The 6,000-nt window shown below is 38.5% G+C and overlaps 1 protein-coding gene across 1 annotated transcript in view; it reads left to right on the top strand.

Moving 5' to 3' along the window:
* Positions 1-1,241: 1,241 nt before the first annotated feature.
* mRpL20 (mitochondrial ribosomal protein L20) overlaps positions 1,242-6,000 on the top strand; it is a 66,748-nt gene continuing 61,989 nt past the window's right edge. Inside the window, exon 1 of the mRNA XM_068354738.1 lies at positions 1,242-1,405. The gene's annotated coding sequence lies outside the window, so the exon portion shown is untranslated. The remainder of the gene's footprint in view (positions 1,406-6,000) is intronic.

The raw sequence follows: 6,000 nt of genomic DNA, 5'->3' as shown, positions 1-6,000 counted from the left end.
AGCAATGAGTAGAATATAAAAATCTATTTTCATGACATTCGTGGATTATGAAAAAGCCTTTGACTGTGTGCACCGGCCAATTTTGTGGAGAATCCTGCATTATTATGGAGTTCCTCTCGAGTATGTAAATTTGATTAAATCTGTTCATGAGAAGAGTAAGTGCAAAGTTAATGCTAGTGGAGTCTTATCAAACGAATTTCCAGTGAACAGTGGAGTACTCCAAGGGAATGTGTTGTCACCTATGTTGTTTATCCTCCTCATGGATTTTGTAATGCGTAGAATAGTTGGGGATGGTGGAGAAGGATTGGTAACAGAAAATTAGCTGACCTAGAGCATGACGATGACGTCCTAATTAGCAGAACACCACAGAACTTGCAAAGCTTGCTTACGAGCCTACGGGCCAACCAAGGGAAAGGCCCGTGCCAACAACAAGTGTTGGCTTTAATACCCCAACAACAACAGCTTGCTTACCAGAATGCATGAAATATCACACGAGGTTAAGTTCAAGATAAATAGAAGAACGACAGAGATGGTGAGAACAGAATATGCAATGGAAGATGAAATACCATTGGAAGGAGAAAGGATTAATGAGGCAGAATCATTTAAATATTTAGGAAATGCGATGTCCAATACAGGATCTTTAGAATTTGAATTTAATAAAAGATTGAAAAAAAACATCAGACAATGACCAGGTTAAGTAAAATTTGGAAATAAAATCGTCTGAAATTGTTTTTATAGAAATCAGGCTACATATCAGTTGTAGTGAGATCGGTGTTACTGTATGGACGTGTGTCGTGGTATAACAATGAAATACTATCCAACAGATTTTGGAGATTTGAGAACAAAGCCCCCAGAAGAATATTGGGAGTTAAATGGCAGGTCAAGATTAGACATGGAACTATAAGAGAGATTACTCGAGTGCTATATGTGGATAATATCATGGTGAGGGGAAAATGGAGATAATTTCGGCATGCTCTTCACACTCCCCAAGAGAGATTAGTTCACCAAAGTCAACTGGGCTCCATGAGGCACTAGAAAAGTTGGAAGATCCAGGTCTACATGACTAAGGACTATGAAATGTGAAGCAGATACTGAATGGAGAAGTAATGATTTAAAAGCTGGCGAAATCTAACCGAGGCTCTTTGCGTCAATAGACATGGGAGATGATGATGAAGAGTAATCTCTGAAAAGGTTAAGAGGTGCCGTTGCAAAGAGTTAGTCTTTTAACACTATTTTATGATCATCCAGTCGTCTCGTAGCAGACTGCACTGCAGTGCACGACTTGACTCAATTACTTGTTATATTGCAAGTCGTTTCATTGGTTCCAAGTTGTTTTACAAATATAATTATTATTACTTTTAGACGCATACCCAACCATACCGGAGGACGAACCATTTGCAGACCAGTAAGTTTTTAGTTTGTCAACTTAACTATATTTCAAAGAAAATAGTATAACGCCAGAGTGGTTGTGAAGCCTACCGCAAAATAACAATCATCAGAGTAGCACAATTGAGTCGGTAACTACCATAGGTATGCCTTATCATTCCAGGTCAGGTACTTAAGGCTGCCTAACGGTAGAATAGCACGGTTTAATTAATTTGCCCTCATAAGGCTAGGAGTGTTTGTAGATCGGCGGACACAGGGTGGTCTAGGCATAGAAAAGGGGTTAGAGGTGTGAAATATTAGCTTGGACATTGGAGCTTGCTTAATTGAATAGATCTTTGCAAATACACTATTTTGAATCTAATATACTACTGGTGAAAACCTCTATTAATGAAGTTACAGGTTTAATGAAAAATTCTAGTTTTGCTAATTTTGTAGTCGGTACAGGCTACAGGTGCATCCTCCCACCTGGTAGTTCATATTAAAACTGATAGGTGATGCTTCTGTCGTAACATACTCGTTCGAACAGACTAAAGGGCGGAACCTTTCACACTAGAAACCTCTTGGTTATTTGTTTTCAATATTTGGTAATTACGGATGGAATAACATTTTGAACAGTTATAATAGTTTTTCCAGTAGTAAATAATGCTCTTTCACTGAATTTGACATTAATTTCATCAGCAAATAAACTGAAAACCCATTAGACTGTCCAAGAACGGGAATATTTATTAGTAATCTAATGGTTTTTGCTCTGCCGTGTTCTCGCTTTGCTCGTGGAAAAAGAAAAACATCAAGCTCCTGTGCACTGGCAAGCGGTACATGCTGAGCTGTGCACGGTAACCCCATTGATTATTATTTCTCAGATAACTAAGTTTTTATTTGTAGTGAAAATAAGTCATTTGTTTTTTTAGAAATTAACATTTTTCTATAGGAAACACCTAAAAAGAAGAAAAGCTTTTTCTGTCCGTAACTATAATAAAACCTAATGCGTGATTACACAATATAATTACAGCTCTTATTTTCATGTTAATAATGAAAGGTTATGGTAGAAACGTGTGTTTTATATATTTAGTCTGATAATGGGAAATGGATGCCAAGTCCATGTTTGAACAGAGACTGGACCGAGAAGTTACAACTCGCCCATTTGTTAAGTGTGTATTCACCTTTTTGCTTAAGTTGGTATAATTGAGCTAGGACATGAATTAGATAGAAAAAAAAAAGCTGAAATTGTAGCCCACGTGGCTAATTTGCATAGTGAAACATGTTCCACTTGCCAGAATATAGGAATGGAGAGATAATTTTGGTAAATGTGTAGGAGAGCTCCGCGCTCGATTTAAAAGTTTCTAAAAGTAGAAAACGAAAGAAAACAGTAAATTAGAGCTACAGTTACCTTGAAACTGTGAGATAATCCTCCTACAACCACCTAACTCTTACACAGAAAATGTAAGCATAAACCTACTACTACAATTATGGGGGACCCCAGTGGGAAGCGGGGTTTTTGGGTGGGGGGAGGAGGAGAAAAGTGATTTTTCGGGGCACTACCGAACCTAATACAACTACCTACCCTACCCTGGGGGCCATGTACCCCTACCTAGGCCTACCGGGGGGGGGCTCCGCCCCCCCTGCGACCCCCCCTTAAGGCCACAGTAATTTTCAGGGCACCACCGAACCTAAGACACCCACCTAACCTAGCCTATGGGGCCCTGTACCCCTACCTAGGCCTACCGGGGGGGGGGGGGGGGCTCCGCCCCCCCCTGCGACCCCCCCTTAAAGCCACATTGAGTTTCAGTTCAAACGAAACAAATTCAAATGAAAACGCCTTTTGCAAAAAAAGGAACACAAACTTCAAATTAGTCTCAATATCTAACTTACCTTTGAAACAAGACACGAAAAAATTGCACCTCCTCTTCCTTTTCCCATGAGTAACCACACTACGATCACACCGGAATGCTAATTTGTTGTAATCTATACGGCACACATTTTCACAATTAGGGCACTTTTTCTCTGCCAAAATCAAACCATGACGTTGAGCAAATGCAATTAGCAAATCAACTTTCCCTGAATAATGTACACAAAAATCTCCATAAGAAATAAAGCAATTGTCACAAGTGACACAGTTGGAACGGGATGAAGGTCCTGCTAATTGCTCCATACTTCACGGCAAAATGAGCTTTTCAGTTTGAAGGGAGATCCGAGACGTGCAAAAATATTCCTCCGCGGAACTTCACGTAAACTGTGGTAACTGGTGGAAAAATAGCAGGGATAAGTGAAGTAATAAGTGTCAGCATTGGCTAGATTTGTAAAAACCGCCATGATTGGTTTTCAAACAGTGTGACGTCAAGAAAACACCTGTTATTGGTTAGAATAGCATTGAGAACTAGTTTGCCATACGCAGTAAGGCGGTGAAACAGCTCATTTTAGCCAAGACATCACACAGTAAACAAAAACAAACACTTAGAAAAAATCCAAGTGAAACATAACTATACACACGAATATCTTCGTTAAATAGAAGCTGCTCATATATTGACTATTATATAAGCGTTCTATATGATATAATAGTGAATTGTAGGTGTTTAAATTCTTCAAGATCTTCCGCGGAGCTCTCCTACACATTTACCATAATTTTAAATTGTGGAGTGACCTACGGCAGAGGAAAAGGCTCTTGAACTAAATGATAAATTAGGTGAGTAAAATAACTTCCAAATACTAGCCCACGGGGATAATGCGCATTGCAAAATATGTTACGTTTGCCAGGACATAAGTACAATGAAATAATGTTTATCTGCGAGGGAAGCGAGTTAAGACAGAAGAAAAACTAATAAATGATTAGCACAATTAAGTAAGTACATTATTTGTAATACAAAATCACATTTCTATGGTCTGGAAGTCCTGATAAATGAAAGCTCCAGTGTTTTGACCGTTTTCATTACTATTCCTGGGTTTTGATTATGTTTTTTTTATTACAATGACTGCTTTTTTATGATGATGACTGGCTGTAACAGCAAAGTTTAAAAAAAGCTTATTTAAATGTCATGAAATTAGATTGGTACTCAGTATATTTTAAGGTATTTTAAACGTAATTGATGACCATTCCTAGCGCAAAGCAATGGCTTTTCATTTATGTAGTCGACCCACCATTACTCAAAAACTATGGATTTCTGCCAGAAATCATTATCAAAGACATTCTAAATACAAGAGCTGATGACTTATTTTCTACAAACTGTGTTGCACTATTCGTTAATTTTCAATATTAAACTTACCCGATAATCATGTAGCTGTGAACTCCGTTGCCCGACAGAATTCTATGGAGGGATACGCCAGCTATCACAATACTAGAAGGGGGTGTATTTACCAGCGCCACCTGTGGCCAGGTACTCAAGTACTTCTTGTTGACACCTCCTCAATTATTCCTCTGTCGTGCTTCCGGCAAGACGTTCTGGGATACGCTTATGTTCTTGGAGTATTTTCACGACTTTGGTGAAGTATTTCTCTTTGATTTCGGCTGTCGCTTTACTGGAAACTTCTATATTAGCTTAGTTAGCTTTTGGAATTAATTTGATTAATTTTGGTGACGAGAGAGTATGAACTCTCGTTCACTTTTCAATGGCCGACCCTTCCCTTAGACGGAAGTGTTGGTGTCTAAGAGAGTATAGACTCTCTTTCTTAATTTTGCTTAATAAAAGTTATAGATTTATTTTATATCTCTCCGCCTCTTATAGGCCTCTTCGATTAACTTCCTTTTATTATAAACTCATTAAAATTAATTTTTATATTTGTTTATATTCGACCTTCCTAATAGTAGGCGGTCTTTTACCGAAGTTAATAAACTTTGAGCCCGTCATTTCGGTTTTACCTGTTAACATATTATGCTATTTCCGCCACAGAGTTTGAAAGATTTTCTTTGACAGTCTCGTACTGTTTTCAAAGCTGAACTAACGTTTTGTTTTGTCTCTGCAGTTGTTGACGTTCAGAACGTTCAACTTGCACTCTATCGTTACGATAGAGAAAGAATGTTCACGGTTTCACGTTGCAGTAAGAGTAACCGTGTCTAGCGTTTTGTTCATTCTTTCTTAACTTAATGGTTTTGATCCTAATAAAGGAACTTTTCAGTTTTTTTCCTTTAACAATAATATGTTTTAACGATATATATGATTGGGCTCTTCTCTCAGGTTACTAAGTCAAGAGAGAGAGAGAGAGAGAGAGAGATAGAGACGGAGGGAGAAAGAGGATAAACGTTTCATTCAAGCCTGCCAGGCGTACGAGTAACGTCGTTATCGTTTTTTGCTCTTCTCCCTAGTCTCTTTAGGGGAAGAAACTTAACGTTTCTAGAGTGATCTAGTGTTTAGTCTCTTTCCTACCACTGAATTATCTTTCATTAGATTTTTCTGTTACATTGTAATTCTGTTTTCGCAATTACTAACTTGGAGAAAGGATAGAATTGCGTATTTCAGGTACAAACCACTTAAAGTTTCGAGTTCAGTGAAATAAGTGCAAACAGAAATCAAAGTGATAAGTGATTAGTGCGTGAGGGTACTTTTGTGCGCGCCAGTCGTCCTCCCAGTCCGGGACCTCTTGCAAGCTCCCAAGCCCAGGGGAGAAGCAATGTCGAAGGGCATA

This window comes from Palaemon carinicauda, chromosome 31 (assembly GCF_036898095.1).
Source record: "Palaemon carinicauda isolate YSFRI2023 chromosome 31, ASM3689809v2, whole genome shotgun sequence".
In the NCBI taxonomy this organism is placed as follows: Eukaryota; Metazoa; Arthropoda; class Malacostraca; order Decapoda; family Palaemonidae; genus Palaemon; species Palaemon carinicauda.
This window is presented reverse-complemented; position numbering and strand designations above follow the sequence as displayed.